The sequence below is a fragment of the Neolamprologus brichardi genome, chromosome 5, assembly GCF_056152115.1.
Source record: "Neolamprologus brichardi isolate AB-2024 chromosome 5, ASM5615211v1, whole genome shotgun sequence".
In the NCBI taxonomy this organism is placed as follows: domain Eukaryota; kingdom Metazoa; phylum Chordata; class Actinopteri; order Cichliformes; family Cichlidae; genus Neolamprologus; species Neolamprologus brichardi.
This window is the reverse complement of record NC_142108.1, coordinates 31,687,255-31,710,173: the sequence shown is the minus strand read 5'-3', so window position 1 is coordinate 31,710,173 and position 22,919 is coordinate 31,687,255.

Below are 22,919 nucleotides of genomic sequence, written 5' to 3'. Positions count from 1 at the left end.
TGGCTCCCCCTCCCTTACTGCTCGCTGGCTCCACCTCCCTAACTGCTCCTTTACTGCTCGCTGGCTCCCCCTCCCTTACTGCTGCCTTACTGGTTGCTGGCTCCCCCTCCCTTACTATTCGCTGGCTCCACCTCCCTTACTGCTCCCTTACTGCTCGCTGGCTCCACCTCCCTAACTGCTCTCTTGCTGCTTGCTGGCTCCCCCTCCCTTACTGCTCGCTGGCTCCACCTCCCTTACTGCTCCCTTACTGCTCGCTGGCTCCCCCTCCCTTACTGCTCCCTTACTGCTCGCTGGCCCCCCCTCCCTTACTGCTCCCTTACTGCTCGCTGGCTCCCCCTCCCTTACTGCTCCCTTACTGCTCGCTGGCTCCACCTCCCTTACTGCTGCCTTACTGCTCGCTGGCTCCCCCTCCTTTACTGCTCCCTTACTGCTCGGTGGCTCCACCTCCCTTACTGCTCCCTTACTGCTCGCTGGCTCCCCCTCCCTTATTGCTCGCTGGCTCCCCCTCACTTACTGCTCGGTGGCTCCACCTTCCTTACTGCTCCCTAACTGCTCCCTTACTGCTCGCTGGCTCCCCCTCCCTTACTGCTCGCTGGCTCGCCCTCCCTTACTGCTCAGAGGCTCCACCTCCCTTACTGCTCCCTTACTGGTTGCTGGCTCCCCCTCCTTTACTGCTCCTTTACTGCTCGGTGGCTCCCCTTCCCTTACTGCTCCCTTACTGCTCGCTGGCTCCACCTCCCTTACTGCTTGCTGTCTCCCCCTCCCTTACTGCTCGCTGGCTCCACCTCCCTAACTGCTAACTTACTGCTTGCTGGCTCCCCCTCCCTTACTGCTCAGAGGCTCCACCTCCCCTACTGCTCCCTTACTGGTTGCTGGCTCCCCCTCCTTTACTGCTCCTTTACTGCTCGGTGGCTCCCCCTCCCTTACTGCTCCCTTACTGCTCCCTTACTGCTCGCTTGCTCCCCCTCCCTTACTGCTCGCTGGCTCCCCCTCCCTTACTGCTAAGAGGCTCCACCTCCCTTACTGCTCCCTTACTGCTTGCTGGCTCCCCCTCCCTTACTGCTCGCTGGCTCCCCCTCCCTTACTGCTCAGAGGCTCCACCTCCCTTACTGCTCCCTTACTGCTCGGTGGCTCCCCCTCCCTTACTGCTCCCTTACTGCTCGCTGGCTCCACCTCCCTTACTGCTCGCTGGCTCCCCCTCCCTTACTGCTCGCTGGCTCCCCCTCCCTTACTGCTCCCTTATTGCTCGCTGGCTCCACTTCCCTAACTGCTCCCTTACTGCTTGCTGGCTCCCCCTCCCTTACTGCTCTGTGGCTCAAACTCCCTAACTGCTCCCTTACTGCTCGCTTGCTCGACCTCCCTTACTGCTGCCTTACTGGTTGCTGGCTCCCCCTCCCTTACTGCTCCCTTACTGCTCGCTGGCTCCCCCTCCCTTACTGCTCGGTGGCTCCACCTCCCTTACTGCTCCCTTACTCCTCGCTGGCTCCCCCTCCCTTACTGCTCGGTGGCTCCACCTCCCTTACTGCTCCCTTATTGCTCGCTGGCTCCACTTCCCTAACTGCTCCCTTACTGCTTGCTGGCTCCCCCTCCCTTACTGCTCGCTGGCTCCACCTCCCTTACTGCTCGCTGGCTCCACCTCCCTTACTGCTCCCTTACTGCTCGCTGGCTCCCCCTCCCTTACTGCTCCCTTACTGCTCGCTGGATCCACCTCCCTTACTGCTGCCTTACTGGTTGCTGGCTCCCCCTCCCTTACTGCTCCCTTACTACTCGATGGCTCCACCTCCCTTACTTCTCCCTTACTGCTCGCTGGCTCCCCCTCCCTTACTGCTCTGTGGCTCCACCTCCCTAACTGCTCCCTTACTGCTCGCTGGATCCCCTCCCTTACTGCTCCCTAACTGCTCCCTTACTGCTCGCTGGCTCCCCCTCCCTTACTGCTCGCTGGCTCCCCCTGCCTTACTGCTCAGAGGCTCCACCTCCCTTACTGCTCCCTTACTGCTTGCTGGCTCCCCCTCCCTTACTGCTCGCTGGCTCCCCCTCCCTTACTGCTCCCTTACTGCTCGCTGGCTCCCCCTCCCTTACTGCTCGCAGGCTGCACCTGCCTTACTGCTCGCTGGCTCCCCCTCCCTTTCTGCTCGCTGGCTCCCCCTCCCTTACTGGTCGCTGGCTCCCCCTCCCTTACTGCTCCCTTACTGGTCGCTGGCTCCACCTCCCTTACTCCTGCCTTACTGGTTGCTGGCTCCCCCTCCTTTACTGCTCCCTTACTGCTCGCTGGCTCCCCCTCCCTTACTGCTCGGTGGCTCCACCTCCCTTACTGCTCCCTTACTGGTTGCTGGCTCCCCCTCCATTACTGCTCGCTGGCTCCACCTCCCTTACTGCTGCCTTACTGCTTGCTGGCTCCCCCTCCCTTACTGCTCGCTGGCTCCACCTACCTTACTGCTCCCTTACTGCTCGCTGGCTCCCCCTCCCTTACTGCTCCCTTACTGCTAGGTGGCTCCACCTCCCTTACTTCTCCCTTACTGCTCGCTGGCTCCCCCTTCCTTACTGCTCGGTGGCTCCCCCTCCCTTTCTGCTCCCTTACTGCTCCCTTACTGCTCGCTGGCTCCCCTCCCTTACTGCTCCCTAACTGCTCCCTTACTGGTCGCTGGCTCCCCCTCCCTTACTGCTCGCTGGCTCCCCCTGCCTTACTGCTCAGAGGCTCCACCTCCCTTACTGCTCCCTTACTGCTTGCTGGCTCCCCCTCCCTTACTGCTCGCTGGCTCCCCCTCCCTTACTGCTCCCTTACTGCTCGCTTGCTCGACCTCCCTTACTGCTGCCTTACTGGTTGCTGGCTCCCCCTCCCTTACTGCTCCCTTACTGCTCGCTGGCTCCCCCTCCCTTACTGCTCGGTGGCTCCACCTCCCTTACTGCTCCCTTACTCCTCGCTTGCTCCCCCTCCCTTACTGCTCGGTGGCTCCACCTCCCTTACTGCTCCCTTATTGCTCGCTGGCTCCACTTCCCTAACTGCTCCCTTACTGCTTGCTGGCTCCCCCTCCCTTACTGCTCGCTGGCTCCACCTCCCTTACTGCTCCCTTACTGCTCGCTGGCTCCCCCTCCCTTACTGCTCCCTTACTGCTCGCTGGATCCACCTCCCTTACTGCTGCCTTACTGGTTGCTGGCTCCCCCTCCCTTACTGCTCCCTTACTGCTCGATGGCTCCACCTCCCTTACTTCTCCCTTACTGCTCGCTGGCTCCCCCTCCCTTACTGCTCTCTGGCTCCACCTCCCTAACTGCTCCCTTACTGCTCGCTGGATCCCCTCCCTTACTGCTCCCTAACTGCTCCCTTACTGCTCGCTGGCTCCCCCTCCCTTACTGCTCGCTGGCTCCCCCTGCCTTACTGCTCAGAGGCTCCACCTACCTTACTGCTCCCTTACTGCTTGCTGGCTCCCCCTCCCTTACTGGTTGCTGGCTCCCCCTCCCTTACTGCTCCCTTACTGCTCGCTGGATCCACCTCCCTTACTGCTGCCTTACTGGTTGCTGGCTCCCCCTCCCTTACTGCTCCCTTACTGCTCGATGGCTCCACCTCCCTTACTTCTCCCTTACTGCTCGCTGGCTCCCCCTCCCTTACTGCTCTGTGGCTCCACCTCCCTAACTGCTCCCTTACTGCTCGCTGGATCCCCTCCCTTACTGCTCCCTAACTGCTCCCTTACTGCTCGCTGGCTCCCCCTCCCTTACTGCTCGCTGGCTCCCCCTGCCTTACTGCTCAGAGGCTCCACCTACCTTACTGCTCCCTTACTGCTTGCTGGCTCCCCCTCCCTTACTGCTCGCTGGCTCCCCCTCCCTAACTGCTCCTTTACTGCTCGCTGGCTCCCCCTCCCTTACTGCTCGGTGGCTCCACCTCCCTTACTCCTCCCTTACTGCTCGCTGGCTCCCCCTCCCTTACTGCTCGCTGGCTCCACCTCCCTAACTGCTCCTTTACTGCTCGCTGGCTCCCCCTCCCTTACTGCTGCCTTACTGGTTGCTGGCTCCCCCTCCCTTACTATTCGCTGGCTCCACCTCCCTTACTGCTCCCTTACTGCTCGCTGGCTCCACCTCCCTAACTGCTCTCTTGCTGCTTGCTGGCTCCCCCTCCCTTACTGCTCGCTGGCTCCACCTCCCTTACTGCTCCCTTACTGCTCGCTGGCTCCCCCTCCCTTACTGCTCCCTTACTGCTCGCTGGCTCCCCCTCCCTTACTGCTCCCTTACTGCTCGCTGGCACCCCCTCCCTTACTGCTCCCTTACTGCTCGCTGGCTCCACCTCCCTTACTGCTGCCTTGCTGCTCGCTGGCTCCCCCTCCCTTACTGCTCCCTTACTGCTAGGTGGCTCCACCTCCCTTACTTCTCCCTTACTGCTCGCTGGCTCCCCCTTCCTTACTGCTCGGTGGCTCCCCCTCCCTTTCTGCTCCCTTACTGCTCCCTTACTGCTCGCTGGCTCCCCTCCCTTACTGCTCCCTAACTGCTCCCTTACTGGTCGCTGGCTCCCCCTCCCTTACTGCTCGCTGGCTCCCCCTGCCTTACTGCTCAGAGGCTCCACCTCCCTTACTGCTCCCTTACTGCTTGCTGGCTCCCCCTCCCTTACTGCTCGCTGGCTCCCCCTCCCTTACTGCTCCCTTACTGCTCGCTTGCTCGACCTCCCTTACTGCTGCCTTACTGGTTGCTGGCTCCCCCTCCCTTACTGCTCCCTTACTGCTCGCTGGCTCCCCCTCCCTTACTGCTCGGTGGCTCCACCTCCCTTACTGCTCCCTTACTCCTCGCTGGCTCCCCCTCCCTTACTGCTCGGTGGCTCCACCTCCCTTACTGCTCCCTTATTGCTCGCTGGCTCCACTTCCCTAACTGCTCCCTTACTGCTTGCTGGCTCCCCCTCCCTTACTGCTCGCTGGCTCCACCTCCCTTACTGCTCCCTTACTGCTCGCTGGCTCCCCCTCCCTTACTGCTCCCTTACTGCTCGCTGGATCCACCTCCCTTACTGCTGCCTTACTGGTTGCTGGCTCTCCCTCCCTTACTGCTCCCTTACTGCTCGATGGCTCCACCTCCCTTACTTCTCCCTTACTGCTCGCTGGCTCCCCCTCCCTTACTGCTCTGTGGCTCCACCTCCCTAACTGCTCCCTTACTGCTCGCTGGATCCCCTCCCTTACTGCTCCCTAACTGCTCCCTTACTGCTCGCTGGCTCCCCCTCCCTTACTGCTCGCTGGCTCCCCCTGCCTTACTGCTCAGAGGCTCCACCTACCTTACTGCTCCCTTACTGCTTGCTGGCTCCCCCTCCCTTACTGCTCGCTGGCTCCCCCTCCCTAACTGCTCCTTTACTGCTCGCTGGCTCCCCCTCCCTTACTGCTCGGTGGCTCCACCTCCCTTACTCCTCCCTTACTGCTCGCTGGCTCCCCCTCCCTTACTGCTCGCTGGCTCCACCTCCCTAACTGCTCCTTTACTGCTCGCTGGCTCCCCCTCCCTTACTGCTGCCTTACTGGTTGCTGGCTCCCCCTCCCTTACTATTCGCTGGCTCCACCTCCCTTACTGCTCCCTTACTGCTCGCTGGCTCCACCTCCCTAACTGCTCTCTTGCTGCTTGCTGGCTCCCCCTCCCTTACTGCTCGCTGGCTCCACCTCCCTTACTGCTCCCTTACTGCTCGCTGGCTCCCCCTCCCTTACTGCTCCCTTACTGCTCGCTGGCTCCCCCTCCCTTACTGCTCCCTTACTGCTCGCTGGCACCCCCTCCCTTACTGCTCCCTTACTGCTCGCTGGCTCCACCTCCCTTACTGCTGCCTTGCTGCTCGCTGGCTCCCCCTCCTTTACTGCTCCCTTACTGCTCGGTGGCTCCACCTCCCTTACTGCTCCCTTACTGCTCGCTGGCTCCCCCTCCCTTATTGCTCGCTGGCTCCCCCTCCCTTACTGCTCGGTGGCTCCACCTTCCTTACTGCTCCCTTACTGCTCGCTGGCTCCTCTTCCCTTACTGCTTGCTGGCTCCCCCTCCCTTACTGCTCGCTGGCTCCCCCTCCCTTATTGCTCACTGGCTCCCCCTCCCTTACTGCTCGGTGGCTCCACCTCCCTTACTGCTCCCTTACTGCTCGCTGGCTCCCCCTCCCTTACTGCTCCCTTACCGCTCGCTGGCTCCCCTCCCTTACTGCTCCCTAACTGCTCCCTTACTGCTCGCTGGCTCCCCCTCCCTTACTGCTCGCTGGCTCCCCCTGCCTTACTGCTCAGAGGCTCCACCTCCCTTACTGCTCCCTTACTGCTTGCTGGCTGCCCCTCCCTTACTGCTCGCTGGCTCCCCCTCCCTTACTGCTCCCTTACTGCTCGCTGGCTCGACCTCCCTTACTGCTGCCTTACTGGTTGCTGGCTCCCCCTCCCTTACTGCTCCCTTACTGCTCGCTGGCTCCCCCTCCCTTACTGCTCGGTGGCTCCACCTCCCTTACTGCTCCCTTACTGCTCGCTGGCTCCCCCTCCCTTACTGCTCGCTGGCTCCACCTCCCTAACTGCTCCTTTACTGCTCGCTGGCTCCCCCTCCCTTACTGCTGCCTTACTGGTTGCTGGCTCCCTCTCCCTTACTATTCGCTGGCTCCACCTCCCTTACTGCTCCCTTACTGCTCGCTGGCTCCACCTCCCTAACTGCTCTCTTGCTGCTTGCTGGCTCCCCCTCCCTTACTGCTCGCTGGCTCCACCTCCCTTACTGCTCCCTTACTGCTCGCTGGCTCCCTCTCCCTTACTGCTCCCTTACTGCTCGCTGGCTCCCCCTCCCTTACTGCTCCCTTACTGCTCGGTGGCTCCCCCTCCCTTACTGCTCCCTTACTGCTCCCTTACTGCTCGCTGGCTCCCCTCCCTTACTGCTCCCTAACTGCTCCCTTACTGCTCGCTGGCTCCACCTCCCTTACTGCTCGCTGGCTCCCCCTGCCTTACTGCTCAGAGGCTCCACCTCCCTTACTGCTCCCTTACTGCTTGCTGGCTCCCCCTCCCTTACTGCTCGCTGGCTCCCCCTCCCTTACTGCTCCCTTACTGCTCGCTGGCTCGACCTCCCTTACTGCTGCCTTACTGGTTGCTGGCTCCCCCTCCCTTACTGCTCCCTTACTGCTCGCTGGCTCCCCCTCCCTTACTGCTCGGTGGCTCCACCTCCCTTACTGCTCCCTTACTGCTCGCTGGCTCCCCCTCCCTTACTGCTCGCTGGCTCCACCTCCCTAACTGCTCCTTTACTGCTCGCTGGCTCCCCCTCCCTTACTGCTGCCTTACTGGTTGCTGGCTCCCCCTCCCTTACTGTTCGCTGGCTCCACCTCCCTTACTGCTCCCTTACTGCTCGCTGGCTCCACCTCCCTAACTGCTCCCTTGCTGCTTGCTGGCTCCCCTTCCCTTACTGCTCGCTGGATCCACCTCCCTTACTGCTCCCTTACTGCTCGCTGGCTTGACCTCCCTTACTGCTGCCTTACTGGTTGATGGCTCCCCCTCCCTTACGGCTCCCTTACTGCTCGCTGGCTCCCCCTCCCTTACTGCTCGGTGGCTCCACCTCCCTTACTGCTCCCTTACTGCTCGCTGGCTGCCCCTCCCTTACTGCTCGCTGGCTCCACCTCCCTAATTTCTCCTTTACTGCTCGCTGGCTCCCCCTCCCTTACTGCTGCCTTACTGGTCGCTGGCTCCCCCTCCCTTACTGTTCGCTGGCTCCACCTCCCTTACTGCTCCCTTACTGCTCGCTGGCTCCCCCTCCCTTACTGCTCTGTGGCTCCACCTCCCTAACTGCTCCCTTACTGCTTGCTGGCTCCCCCTCCCTTACTGCTCGCTGGCTCCACCTCCCTAACTGCTCCCTTACTGCTTGCTGGCTCCCCCTCCCTTACTGGTCCCTGGCTCCCCCTCCCTTACTGCTCCCTTACTGCTCGGTGGCTCCTCCTCACTTACTGCTCGCTGGCTCCCCCTCCCTTACTGCTCGGTGGCTCCACCTCCCTAACTGCTCCCTTACTGCTTGCTGGCTCCCCCTCCCTTACTGCTCGCTGGCACCCCTTCCCTTACTGCTCGGTGGCTGCACCTCCCTAACTGCTCCCTTACTGCTGGCTGGCTCCCCCTCCCTTACTGCTCGGTGGCTTGCTGGCTCCCTCTCCCTTACTGCTCGGTGGCTCCACCTCCCTAACTGCTCCCTTACTGCTTGCTGGCTCCCCCTCCCTTACTGCTCGCTGGCTCCCCCTCCCTTACTGCTCCCTTACTGCTCGCTGGCTCCACCTCCCTTACTGCTCGGTGGCTCCACTTCCCTAACTGCTCACTTACTGCTTGCTGGCACCCCCTCCCTTACTGCTCCCTTACTGCTCGCTGGCTCCACCTCCCTTTCTGCTGCCTTACTGCTCGCTGGCTCCCCCTCCTTTACTGCTCCCTTACTGCTCGGTGGCTCCACCTCCCTTACTGCTCCCTTACTGCTCGCTGGCTCCCCCTCCCTTATTGCTCGCTGGCTCCCCCTCCCTTACTGCTCGGTGGCTCCACCTTCCTTACTGCTCCCTTACTGCTCGCTGGCTCCACTTCCCTTACTGCTTGCTGGCTCCCCCTCCCTTACTGCTCGCTGGCTCCCCCTCCCTTATTGCTCGCTGGCTCCCCCTCCCTTACTGCTCGGTGGCTCCACCTCCCTTACTGCTCCCTTACTGCTCGCTGGCTCCCCCTCCCTTACTGCTCCATTACTGCTCGCTGGCTCCCCTCCCTTACTGCTCCCTAACTGCTCCCTTACTGCTCGCTGGCTCCCCCTCCCTTACTGCTCGCTGGCTCCCCCTGCCTTACTGCTCAGAGGCTCCACCTCCCTTACTGCTCCCTTACTGCTTGCTGGCTCCCCCTCCCTTACTGCTCGCTGGCTCCCCCTCCCTTACTGCTCCCTTACTGCTCGCTGGCTCGACCTCCCTTACTGCTGCCTTACTGGTTGCTGGCTCCCCCTCCCTTACTGCTCCCTTACTGCTCGCTGGCTCCCCCTCCCTTACTGCTCGGTGGCTCCACCTCCCTTACTGCTCCCTTACTGCTCGCTGGCTCCCCCTCCCTTACTGCTCGCTGGCTCCACCTCCCTAACTGCTCCTTTACTGCTCGCTGGCTCCCCCTCCCTTACTGCTGCCTTACTGGTTGCTGGCTCCCTCTCCCTTACTATTCGCTGGCTCCACCTCCCTTACTGCTCCCTTACTGCTCGCTGGCTCCACCTCCCTAACTGCTCTCTTGCTGCTTGCTGGCTCCCGCTCCCTTACTGCTCGCTGGCTCCACCTCCCTTACTGCTCCCTTACTGCTCGCTGGCTCCCTCTCCCTTACTGCTCCCTTACTGCTCGCTGGCTCCCCCTCCCTTACTGCTCCCTTACTGCTCGCTGGCTCCCCCTCCCTTACTGCTCTGTGGCTCCACCTCCCTAACTGCTCCCTTACTGCTCGCTGGATCCACCTCCCTTACTGCTCCCTTACTGCTCGCTGGCTTGACCTCCCTTACTGCTGCCTTACTGGTTGCTGGCTCCCCCTCCCTTACTGCTCCCTTACTGCTCGCTGGCTCCCCCTCCCTTACTGCTCGGTGGCTGCACCTCCCTAACTGCTCCCTTACTGCTGGCTGGCTCCCCCTCCCTTACTGCTCGGTGGCTTGCTGGCTCCCCCTCCCTTACTGCTCGGTGGCTCCACCTCCCTAACTGCTCCCTTACTGCTTGCTGGCTCCCCCTCCCTTACTGCTCGCTGGCTCCCCCTCCCTTACTGCTCCCTTACTGCTCGCTGGCTCCACCTCCCTTACTGCTCGGTGGCTCCACTTCCCTAACTGCTCCCTTACTGCTTGCTGGCTCCCCCTCCCTTACTGCTCGGTGGCTCCACCTCCCTAACTGCTCCCTTACTGCTTGCTGTCTCCCCCTCCCTTACTGCTCGCTGGCTCCCCCTCCCTTACTGCTCGGTGGCTCCACCTTCCTAACTGCTCCCTTACTGCTTGCTGGCTCCCCCTCCCTTACTGCTCGGTGGCTCCACCTCCCTAACTGCTCCCTTACTGCTTGCTGGCTTCCCCTCCCTTACTGTTCGCTGGCTCCACCTCCCTTACTGCTCCCTTACTTCTCCCTTACTGCTCGCTGGCTCCCCCTCCCTTACTGCTCGGTGGCTCCACCTCCCTAACTGCTCCCTTACTGCTTGCTGGCTCCCCCTCCCTTACTGCTCGCTGGCTCCACCTCCCTTACTGCTCCCTTACTGCTCGCTGGCTCCCCCTCCCTTACTGCTCCCTTACTGCTCACTTACTGCTCGCTGGCTCCACCTCCCTTACTGCTCGCTGGCTCCCCCTCCCTTACTGCTCGCAGGCTCCACCTGCCTTACTGCTTGCTGGCTCCCACTCCCTTACTGCTCGCTGGCTTCACCTCCCTAACTGCTCCCTTACTGCTTGCTGGCTCCCCCTCCCTTACTGGTCGCTGGCTCCCCCTCCCTTACTGCTCCCTTACTGCTCGCTCGCTCCACCTCCCTTACTGCTGCCTTACTGGTTGCTGGCTCTCCCTCCTTTACTGCTCACTTACTGCTCGCTGGCTCCCCCTCCCTTACTACTCGGTGGCTCCACCTCCCTTACTGCTCCCTTACTGCTCGCTGGCTCCCCCTCACTTACTGCTCGCTGGCTCCCCCTCTCTTACTGCTCGGTGGCTCCACCTTCCTTATTGCTCCCTTACTGCTCGCTGGCTCCACTTCCCTTACTGCTTGCTGGCTCCCCCTCCCTTACTGCTCGGTGGCTCCACCTCCCTAACTGCTCCCTTACTGCTTGCTGGCTCCCCCTCCCTTACTGCTCGCTGGCTCCCCCTCCCTTACTGCTCGCTGGCTCCACCTCCCTAACTGCTCCTTTACTGCTCGCTGGCTCCCCCTCCCTTACTGCTGCCTTACTGGTTGCTGGCTCCCCCTCCCTTACTGTTCGCTGGCTCCACCTCCCTTACTGCTCCCTTACTGCTCGCTGGCTCCACCTCCCTAACTGCTCCCTTGCTGCTTGCTGGCTCCCCTTCCCTTACTGCTCGCTGGATCCACCTCCCTTACTGCTCCCTTACTGCTCGCTGGCTTGACCTCCCTTACTGCTGCCTTACTGGTTGATGGCTCCCCCTCCCTTACTGCTCCCTTACTGCTCGCTGGCTCCCCCTCCCTTACTGCTCGGTGGCTCCACCTCCCTTACTGCTCCCTTACTGCTCGCTGGCTGACCCTCCCTTACTGCTCGCTGGCTCCACCTCCCTAACTGCTCCTTTACTGCTCGCTGGCTCCCCCTCCCTTACTGCTGCCTTACTGGTTGCTGGCTCCCCCTCCCTTACTGTTCGCTGGCTCCACCTCCCTTACTGCTCCCTTACTGCTCGCTGGCTCCCCCTCCCTTACTGCTCGGTGGCTCCACCTCCCTAACTGCTCCCTTACTGCTTGCTGGCTCCCCCTCCCTTACTGCTCGCTGGCTCCACCTCCCTAACTGCTCCCTTACTGCTTGCTGGCTCCCCCTCCCTTACTGGTCCCTGGCTCCCCCTCCCTTACTGCTCCCTTACTGCTCGCTGGCTCCCCCTCACTTACTGCTCGCTGGCTCCCCCTCCCTTACTGCTCGGTGGCTCCACCTTCCTTACTGCTCCCTTACTGCTAGCTGGCTTCACTTCCCTTACTGCTTGCTGGCTCCCCCTCCCTTACTGCTCGGTGGCTCCACCTCCCTAACTGCTCCCTTACTGCTTGCTGGCTCCCCCTCCCTTACTGCTCGCTGGCACCCCTTCCCTTACTGCTCGGTGGCTGCACCTCCCTAACTGCTCCCTTACTGCTGGCTGGCTCCCCCTCCCTTACTGCTCGGTGGCTTGCTGGCTCCCCCTCCCTTACTGCTCGGTGGCTCCACCTCCCTAACTGCTCCCTTACTGCTTGCTGGCTCCCCCTCCCTTACTGCTCGCTGGCTCCACCTCCCTTACTGCTCGGTGGCTCCACTTCCCTTACTGCTCCCTTACTTCTCCCTTACTGCTCGCTGGCTCCCCCTCCCTTACTGCTCGGTGGCTCCACCTCCCTAACTGCTCCCTTACTGCTTGCTGGCTCCCCCTCCCTTACTGCTCGGTGGCTTGCTGGCTCCCCCTCCCTTACTGCTCGGTGGCTCCACCTCCCTAACTGCTCCCTTACTGCTTGCTGGCTCCCCCTCCCTTACTGCTCGGTGGCTCCACCTCCCTAACTGCTCCCTTACTGCTTGCTGGCTTCCCCTCCCTTACTGTTCGCTGGCTCCACCTCCCTTACTGCTCCCTTACTTCTCCCTTACTGCTCGCTGGCTCCCCCTCCCTTACTGCTCGGTGGCTCCACCTCCCTAACTGCTCCCTTACTGCTTGCTGGCTCCCCTTCCCTTACTGCTCGCTGGCTCCACCTCCCTTACTGCTCCCTTACTGCTCGCTGGCTCCCCCTCCCTTACTGCTCCCTTACTGCTCACTTACTGCTCACTGGCTCCACCTCCCTTACTGCTCGCTGGCTCCCCCTCCCTTACTGCTCGCAGGCTCCACCTGCCTTACTGCTTGCTGGCTCCCACTCCCTTACTGCTCGCTGGCTTCACCTCCCTAACTGCTCCCTTACTGCTTGCTGGCTCCCCCTCCCTTACTGGTCGCTGGCTCCCCCTCCCTTACTGCTCCCTTACTGCTCGGTGGCTGCACCTCCCTAACTGCTCCCTTACTGCTGGCTGGCTCCCCCTCCCTTACTGCTCGGTGGCTTGCTGGCTCCCCCTCCCTTACTGCTCGGTGGCTCCACCTCCCTAACTGCTCCCTTACTGCTTGCTGGCTCCCCCTCCCTTACTGCTCGCTGGCTCCACCTCCCTTACTGCTCGGTGGCTCCACTTCCCTTACTGCTCCCTTACTTCTCCCTTACTGCTCGCTGGCTCCCCCTCCCTTACTGCTCGGTGGCTCCACCTCCCTAACTGCTCCCTTACTGCTTGCTGGCTCCCCCTCCCTTACTGCTCGGTGGCTTGCTGGCTCCCCCTCCCTTACTGCTCGGTGGCTCCACCTCCCTAACTGCTCCCTTACTGCTTGCTGGCTCCCCCTCCCTTACTGCTCGGTGGCTCCACCTCCCTAACTGCTCCCTTACTGCTTGCTGGCTTCCCCTCCCTTACTGTTCGCTGGCTCCACCTCCCTTACTGCTCCCTTACTTCTCCCTTACTGCTCGCTGGCTCCCCCTCCCTTACTGCTCGGTGGCTCCACCTCCCTAACTGCTCCCTTACTGCTTGCTGGCTCCCCTTCCCTTACTGCTCGCTGGCTCCACCTCCCTTACTGCTCCCTTACTGCTCGCTGGCTCCCCCTCCCTTACTGCTCCCTTACTGCTCACTTACTGCTCGCTGGCTCCACCTCCCTTACTGCTCGCTGGCTCCCCCTCCCTTACTGCTCGCAGGCTCCACCTGCCTTACTGCTTGCTGGCTCCCACTCCCTTACTGCTCGCTGGCTTCACCTCCCTAACTGCTCCCTTACTGCTTGCTGGCTCCCCCTCCCTTACTGGTCGCTGGCTCCCCCTCCCTTACTGCTCCCTTACTGCTCGCTCGCTCCACCTCCCTTACTGCTGCCTTACTGGTTGCTGGCTCTCCCTCCTTTACTGCTCACTTACTGCTCGCTGGCTCCCCCTCCCTTACTACTCGGTGGCTCCACCTCCCTTACTGCTCCCTTACTGCTCGCTGGCTCCCCCTCACTTACTGCTCGCTGGCTCCCCCTCTCTTACTGCTCGGTGGCTCCACCTTCCTTATTGCTCCCTTACTGCTCGCTGGCTCCACTTCCCTTACTGCTTGCTGGCTCCCCCTCCCTTACTGCTCGGTGGCTCCACCTCCCTAACTGCTCCCTTACTGCTTGCTGGCTCCCCCTCCCTTACTGCTCGCTCGCACCCCCTCCCTTACTGCTCGGTGGCTCCACCTCCCTAACTGCTCCCTTACTGCTGGCTGGCTCCCCCTCCCTTACTGCTCGGTGGCTCTCTGGCTCCCCCTCCCTTACTGCTCGGTGGCTCCACCTCCCTAACTGCTCCCTTACTGCTTGCTGGCTCCCCCTCCCTTACTGCTCGCTGGCTCCCCCTCCCTTACTGCTCCCTTACTGCTCGCTGGCTCCACCTCCCTAACTGCTCCCTTACTGCTGGCTGGCTCCCCCTCCCTTACTGCTCGGTGGCTTGCTGGCTCCCCCTCCCTTACTGCTCGGTGGCTCCACCTCCCTAACTGCTCCCTTACTGCTTGCTGGCTCCCCCTCCCTTACTGCTCGCTGGCTCCCCCTCCCTTGCTGCTCCCTTACTGCTCGCTGGCTCCACCTCCCTTACTACTCGGTGGCTCCATCTCCCTAACTGCTCCCTTACTTCTTGCTGGCTCCCCCTCCCTTACTGCTCGGTGGCTCCACCTCCCTAACTGCTCCCTTACTGCTTGCTGGCTCCCCCTCCATTACTGCTCGCTGGCTCCCCCTCCCTTACTGCTCGGTGGCTCCACCTCCCTAACTGCTCCCTTACTGCTTGCTGGCTCCCCCTCCCTTACTACTCGGTGGCTCCACCTCCCTTACTGCTCCCTTACTGCTCGCTGGCTCCCCCTCACTTGCTGCTCCCTTACTGCTCGCTGGCTCCACCTCCCTTACTACTCGGTGGCTCCATCTCCCTAACTGCTCCCTTACTTCTTGCTGGCTCCCCCTCCCTTACTGCTCGGTGGCTCCACCTCCCTAACTGCTCCCTTACTGCTTGCTGGCTCCCCCTCCATTACTGCTCGCTGGCTCCCCCTCCCTTACTGCTCGGTGGCTCCACCTCCCTAACTGCTCCCTTACTGCTTGCTGGCTCCCCCTCCCTTACTGCTCGGTGGCTCCACCTCCCTAACTGCTCCCTTACTGCTTGCTGGCTCCCTCTCCCTTACTGCTCGGTGGCTCCACCTCCCTAACTGCTCCCTTACTGCTTGCTGGCTCCCCCTCCCTTACTGCTCGCTGGCTCTCCCTCCCTTACTGCTCCCTTACTGCTCGCTGTTTCCACTTCCCTTACTGCTCACTTACTGGTCGCTGGCTCCCCCTCCCTTACTGCTCGGTGGCTCCCCCTCCCTTACTGCTCCCTTACTGCTCCCTTACTGCTCGCTGGCTCCCCCTCCCTTACTGCTTTCTGGCTCCCCCTCCCTTACTGCTCAGAGGCTCCACCTCCCTTACTGCTCCCTTACTGGTTGCTCGCTCCCCCTCCTTTAATGCTCCCTTACTGCTCGCTGGCTCCACCTCCCTTACTGCTCCCTTTCTGCTCGCTGGCTCCCCCTCCCTTACTGCTCGCTGGCTCCACCTCCCTTACTGCTCGGTGGCTCCCCCTCCCTTACTGCTCCCTTACTGCTCGCTGGCTCCACCTCCCTTACTGCTCCCTTACTGCTCGCTGGCTCCCCCTCCCTTACTGCTCGCTGGCTCCCCCTCCCTTACTGCTCGCTGGCTCCACCTCCCTTACTGCTCGCTGGCTCCCCCTCCCTTACTGCTCACTGGCTCCACCTCCCTTACTGCTCGGTGGCTCCACCTCCCTAACTGCTCCCTTACTGCTTACTGGCTCCCCCTCCCTTACTGCTCGGTGGCTCCACCTCCCTAACTGCTCCCTTATTGCTTGCTGGCTCCCCCTCCCTTACTGCCCGGTGGCTCAACCTCCCTAACTGCTCCCTTACTGCTTGCTGGCTCCCCCTCCCTTACTGCTCCCTTACTGCTCGCTGGCTCCACCTCCCTTACTGCTCCCTTACTGCTCGCTGGCTCCCCCTCCCTTACTGCTCCCTTACTGCTCGCTGGCTCCCCCTCCCTTACTCCTCGCTGGCTCCACCTCCCTTACTGCTCGCTGGCTCCCCCTCCCTTACTGCTCGCTGGCTCCACCTCCCTTACTGCTTGGTGGCTCCACCTCCCTAACTGCTCCCTTACTGCTTACTGGCTCCTCCTCCCTTACTGCTCGGTGGCTCCACCTCCCTAACTGCTCCCTTACTGCTTGCTGGCTCCCCCTCCCTTACTGCTCGGTGGCTCAACCTCCCTAACTGCTCCCTTACTGCTTGCTGGCTCCCCCTCCCTTACTGCTCGCTGGCTCCCCCTCCCTTACTGCTCGGTGGCTCCACCTCCCTAACTGCTCCCTTACTTCTTTCTGGCTCGCCCTCCCTTACTGGTTGCTGGCTCCCCCTCCCTTACTGCTCCCTTACTGCTCGCTGGCTCCCCCTCCCTTTTTGCTCGGTGGCTCCCCCTCCCTTACTGCTCCCTTACTGCTCGCTGGCTCCCCCTTCCATACTGCTCGCTGGCTCCACCTCCCTTACTGCTCGCTGGCTCCCCCTCCCTTACGGCTCGGTGGCTCCACCTCCCTAACTGCTCCATTACTGCTTGCTGGCTCCCCCTCCCTTACTGCTCGGTGGCTCCACCTCCCTTACTGCTCGCTTGCTCCCCCTCCCTTACTGCTCGCTGGCTCCACCTCCCTTACTGCTCGGTGGCTCCACCTCCCCAACTGCTCCCTTACTGCTCGCTGGCTCCCCCTCCCCTACTGCTCGCTGGTTCCCCCTCCCTTACTGCTCCCTTACTGCTCGCTGGCTCCACCTCCCTTACGGCTCGGTGGCTCCACCTCCCTACCTGCTCCCTTACTGCTCGCTGGCGCCATCCCCCTTACTGCTGCCTTACTGGTTGCTGGCTCCCCCTCCCTTAAAGCTCCCTTACTGCTCGCATGCTCCCCCTCCCTTACTGCTCGGTGGCTCCCCCTCCCTTACTGCTCCCTTACTGCTCGCTGGCTCCCCCTCCCTTACTGCTCGCTGGCTCTCCCTCCCTTACTGCTCCCTTACTGCTCGCTGGCTCCACTTCCCTTACTGCTCACTTACTGGTCGCTGGCTCCCCCTCCCTTACTGCTCGGTGGCTCCCCCTCCCTTACTGCTCCCTTACTGCTCCCTTAATGCTCACAGGCTCCCCCTTCCTTACTGCTCCCTTTCTGCTCGCTGGCTCCCCCTCCCTTACTTCTCGGTGGCTCCACCTCCCTAACTGCTCGCTTACTGCTTGCTGGCTCCCCCTCCCTTACTGCTCGGTGGCTCCGCCTCCCTAACTGCTCGCTGGCTCCCCCTCCCTTACTGCTCGCTGGCTCCACCTCCCTAACTGCTCCCTTACTGGTGTCTGGCTCCCCCTCCCTTACTGCTCGCTGGCTCCACCTCCCTAAATGCTCCCTTACTGCTCGCTGGCTCCCCCTCCCTTACTGCTGCCTTACTGGTTGCTGGCTCCCCCTCCCTTACTGTTCGCTGGCTCCACCTCCCTTACTGCTCCCTTACTGCTCGCTGGCTCCCCCTCCCTTACTGCTCGCTGGCTCCACCTCCCTTACTGCTCCCTTACTGCTTGCTGGCTCCCCCTCCCTTACTGCTCGCTGGCTTCACCTCCCTTACTGCTCCCTTACTGCTCGCTGGCTCCCCCTCCCTTACTGCTCCCTTACTGCTCGCTGGCTCCCCCTCCCTTACTGCTCTGTGGCTCGACCTCCCTAACTGCTCCCTTACTGCTCGCTGGATCCACCTCCCTTACTGCTGCCTTACTGGTTGCTGGCTCCCCCTCCCTTACTGCTCCCTTACTGCTCGCTGGCTCCCCCTCACTTACTGCTTGCTGGCTCCCCCTCTCTTACTGCTCGGTGGCTCCACCTTCCTTATTGCTCCCTTACTGCTCGCTGGCTCCACTTCCCTTACTGCTTGCTGGCTCCCCCTCCCTTACTGCTTGGTGGCTCCACCTCCCTAACTGCTCCCTTACTGCTTGCTGGCTCCCCCTCCCTTACTGCTCGCTCGCACCCCCTCCCTTACTGCTCTGTGGCTCCACCTCCCTAACTGCTCCCTTACTGCTGGCTGGCTCCCCCTCCCTTACTGCTCGGTGGCTCTCTGGCTCCCCCTCCCTTACTGCTCGGTGGCTCCACCTCCCTAACTGCTCCCTTACTGCTTGCTGGCTCCCCCTCCCTTACTGCTCGCTGGCTCCCCCTCCCTTACTGCTCCCTTACTACTCGCTGGCTCCACCTCCCTAACTGCTCCCTTACTGCTGGCTGGCTCCCCCTCCCTTACTGCTCGGTGGCTTGCTGGCTCCCCCTCCCTTACTGCTCGGTGGCTCCACCTCCCTAACTGCTCCCTTACTGCTTGCTGGCTCCCCCTCCCTTACTGCTTGCTGGCTCCCCCTCCCTTGCTGCTCCCTTACTGCTCGCTGGCTCCACCTCCCTTACTACTCGGTGGCTCCATCTCCCTAACTGCTCCCTTACTGCTTGCTGGCTCCCCCTCCCTTACTGCTCGGTGGCTCCACCTCCCTAACTGCTCCCTTACTGCTTGCTGGCTCCCCCTCCCTTACTGCTCGCTGGCTCCCCCTCCCTTACTGCTCGGTGGCTCCACCTCCCTAACTGCTCCCTTACTGCTTGCTGGCTCCCCCTCCCTTACTGCTCTGTGGCTCCACCTCCCTAACTGCTCCCTTACTGCTTGCTGGCTCCCTCTCCCTTACTGCTCGGTGGCTCCACCTCCCTAACTGCTCCCTTACTGCTTGCTGGCTCCCCCTCCCTTACTGCTCGCTGGCTCTCCCTCCCTTACTGCTCCCTTACTGCTCGCTGTTTCCACTTCCCTTACTGCTCACTTACTGGTCGCTGGCTCCCCCTCCCTTACTGCTCGGTGGCTCCCCCTCCCTTACTGCTCCCTTACTGCTCCCTTACTGCTCGCTGGCTCCCCCTCCCTTACTGCTTTCTGGCTCCCCCTCCCTTACTGCTCAGAGGCTCCACCTCCCTTACTGCTCCCTTACTGGTTGCTGGCTCCCCCTCCTTTAATGCTCCCTTACTGCTCGGTGGCTCCCCCTCCCTTACTGCTCCCTTACTGCTCGCTGGCTCCACCTCCCTTACTGCTCGCTGGCTCCCCCTCCCTTACTGCTCCCTTACTGATCGCTGGCTCCCCCTCCCTTACTGCTCGCTGGCTCCATCTTTCTTACTGCTCGCTGGCTCCCCCTCCCTTACTGCTCGCTGGCTCCACCTCCCTTACTGCTCGGTTGCTCCACCTCCCTAACTGCTCCCTTACTGCTTACTGGCTCCCCCTCCCTTACTGCTCGGTGGCTCCACCTCCCTAACTGCTCCCTTATTGCTTGCTGGCTCCCCCTCCCTTACTGCTCGGTGGCTCAACCTCCCTAACTGCTCCCTTACTGCTTGCTGGCTCCCCCTCCCTTACTGCTCCCTTACTGCTCGCTGGCTCCACCTCCCTTACTGCTCCCTTACTGCTCGCTGGCTCCCCCTCCCTTACTGCTCCCTTACTGCTCGCTGGCTCCCCCTCCCTTACTCCTCGCTGGCTCCACCCCCCTTACTGCTCGCTGGCTCCCCCTCCCTTACTGCTCGCTGGCTCCACCTCCCTTACTGCTCGGTGGCTCCACCTCCCTAACTGCTCCCTTACTGCTTACTGGCTCCCCCTCCCTTACTGCTCGGTGGCTCCACCTCCCTTACTGCTCCCTTACTGCTTGCTGGCTCCCCCTCCCTTACTGCTCGGTGGCTCAACCTCCCTAACTGCTCCCTTACTGCTTGCTGGCTCCCCCTCCCTTACTGCTCGCTGGCTCCCCCTCCCTTACTGCTCGGTGGCTCCACCTCCCTAACTGCTCCCTTACTGCTTTCTGGCTCGCCCTCCCTTACTGGATGCTGGCTCCCCCTCCCTTACTCCTCCCTTACTGCTCGCTGGCTCCCCCTCCCTTACTGCTCGGTGGCTCCCCCTCCCTTACTGCTCCCTTACTGCTCGCTGGCTCCCCCTTCCATACTGCTCGCTGGCTCCACCTCCCTTACTGCTCGCTGGCTCCCCCTCCCTTACTGCTCGGTGGCTCCACCTCCCTAACTGCTCCATTACTGCTTGCTGGCTCCCCCTCCCTTACTGCTCCCTTACTGCTCGCTGGCTCCCCCTCCCTTACTGCCTCCTTACTGGTTGCTTGCTCCCCCTCCCTTACTGCTCCCTTACTGCTCGCTGGCTCCCCCTCCCTTACTGCTCGCTGGCTCCACCTCCCTTACTGCTCGCTGGCTCCCCCTCCCTTACTGCTCGCTGGCTCCACCTCCCTTACTGCTCGGTGGCTCCACTTCCCTAACTGCTCCCTTACTTCTTACTGGCTCCCCCTCCCTTATTGCTCGCTGGCTCCCCCTCCCTTACTGCTCGCTGGCTCCCCCTCCCTTACTGCTCGGTGGCTCCACCTCCCTAACTGCTCCCTTACTGCTTTCTGGCTCGCCCTCCCTAACTGCTCCATTACTGCTTGCTGGCTCCCCCTCCCTTACTGCTCGGTGGCTCCACCTCCCTAACTGCTTGTTTGCTCCCCCTCCCTTACTGCTCGCTGGCACCACCTCCCTTACTGGTTTCTGGCTCCCCCTCCCTTACTGCTCGCTGGCTCCACCTCCCTAACTGCTCCCTTACTGCTCGCTGGCTCCCCCTCCCTTACTGCTGCCTTACTGGTTGCTGGCTCCCCCTCCCTTACTTCTCCCTAACTGCTCGCTGGCTCCCCCTCCCTTACTGCTCGCTGGCTCCACCTCCCTTACTGCTCGCTGGCTCCCCCTCCCTTACTGCTCGCTGGCTCCACCTCCCTTACTGCTCGGTGGCTCCACTTCCCTAACTGCTCCCTTACTGCTTACTGGCTCCCCCTCCCTTACTGCTCGCTGGCTCCCCCTCCCTTACTGCTCGGTGGCTCCACCTCCCTAACTGCTCCCTTACTGCTTGCTGGCTCCCCCTCCCTTACTGCTCGGTGGCGCAACCTCCCTAACTGCTCCCTTAGTGCTTGCTGGCTCCCCCTCCCTTACTGCTCGCTGGCTCCCCCTCCCTTACTGCTCGGTGGCTCCACCTCCCTAACTGCTCCCTTACTGCTTTCTGGCTCGCCCTCCCTTACTGGATGCTGGCTCCCCCTCCCTTACTGCTCCCTTACTGCTCGCTGGCTCCCCCTCCCTTACTGCTCGGTGGCTCCCCCTCCCTTACTGCTGCCTTACTGCTCGCTGGCTCCCCCTTCCATACTGCTCGCTGGCTCCACCTCCCTTACTGCTCGCTGGCTCCCCCTCCCTTACTGCTCGGTGGCTCCACCTCCCTAACTGCTCCATTACTGCTTGCTGGCTCCCCCTCCCTTACTGCTCGGTGGCTCCACCTCCCTAACTGCTTGCTGGCTCCCCCTCCCTTACTGCTCGCTGGCACCACCTCCTTTACTGGTTTCTGGCTCCCCCTCCCTTACTGCTCGCTGGCTCCACCTCCCTAACTGCTCCCTTACTGCTCGCTGGCTCCACCTCCCTAACTGCTCCCTTACTGCTCGCTGGCTCCCCCTCCCTTACTGCTGCCTTACTGGTTGCTGGCTCCCCCTCCCTTACTGCTCCCTTACTGCTCGCTGGCTCCCCCTCCCTTACTGCTCGCTGGCTCCACCTCCCTTACTGCTCGCTGGCTCCCCCTCCCTTACTGCTCGCTGGCTCCACCTCCCTTACTGCTCGGTGGCTCCACTTCCCTAACTGCTCCCTTACTTCTTACTGGCTCCCCCTCCCTTATTGCTCGCTGGCTCCCCCTCCCTTACTGCTCGCTGGCTCCCCCTCCCTTACTGCTCGGTGGCTCCACCTCCCTAACTGCTCCCTTACTGCTTTCTGGCTCGCCCTCCCTAACTGCTCCATTACTGCTTGCTGGCTCCCCCTCCCTTACTGCTCGGTGGCTCCACCTCCCTAACTGCTTGTTTGCTCCCCCTCCCTTACTGCTCGCTGGCACCACCTCCCTTACTGGTTTCTGGCTCCCCCTCCCTTACTGCTCGCTGGCTCCACCTCCCTAACTGCTCCCTTACTGCTCGCTGGCTCCCCCTCCCTTACTTCTCCCTTACTGCTCGCTGGCTCCCCCTCCCTTACTGCTCGCTGGCTCCACCTCCCTTACTGCTCGCTGGCTCCCCCTCCCTTACTGCTCGCTGGCTCCACCTCCCTTACTGCTCGGTGGCTCCACTTCCCTAACTGCTCCCTTACTGCTTACTGGCTCCCCCTCCCTTACTGCTCGCTGGCTCCCCCTCCCTTACTGCTCGGTGGCTCCACCTCCCTAACTGCTCCCTTACTGCTTGCTGGCTCCCCCTCCCTTACTGCTCGGTGGCGCAACCTCCCTAACTGCTCCCTTAGTGCTTGCTGGCTCCCCCTCCCTTACTGCTCGCTGGCTCCCCCTCCCTTACTGCTCGGTGGCTCCACCTCCCTAACTGCTCCCTTACTGCTTTCTGGCTCGCCCTCCCTTACTGGTTGCTGGCTCCCCCTCCCTTACTGCTCCCTTACTGCTCGCTGGCTCCCCCTCCCTTACTGCTCGGTGGCTCCCCCTCCCTTACTGCTCCCTTACTGCTCGCTGGCTCCCCCTCCCATACTGCTCGCTGGCTCCACCTCCCTTACTGCTCGCTGGCTCCCCCTCCCTTACTGCTCGGTGGCTCCACCTCCCTAACTGCTCCCTTACTGCTTGCTTGCTCCCCCTTACTGCTCGGTAGCTCCACCTCCCTAACTGCTCCCTTACTGGTTGCTGGCTCCCCCTCCCTTACTGCTCCCTTACTGCTCGCTGGCTCCCCCTCCCTTACTGCTCTGTGGCTCCCCCTTCCTTACTGCTCCCTTACCGCTCGCTGGATCCACCTCCCTTACTGCTGCCTTACTTGTTGCTGGCTCCCCCTCCCTTACTGCTCCCTTACTGCTCGGTGGCTCCACCTCCCTTACTTCTCCCTTACTGCTCGCTGGCTCCCCCTCCCTTACTGCGCGGTGGCTCCCCCTCCCTTACTGCTCCCTTGCTGCTCACTTACTGCTCGCTGGCTCCACCTCCCTTACTGCTCGCTGGCTCCCCCTCCCTTACTGCTCGCAGGCTCCACCTGCCTTACTGCTTGCTGGCTCCCCCTTCCTTACTGGTCGCTGGCTCCCCCTCCCTTACTGCTCCCTTACTGCTCGCTGGCTCCACCTCCCTTACTGCTGCCTTACTGGTTGCTGGCTCCCCCTCCTTTACTGCTCCCTTACTGCTCGCTGCCTCCCCCTCCCTTACTTCTCGGTGGCTCCACCTCCCTTACTGCTCCCTAACTGCTCGCTGGCTCCCCCTCCCTTACT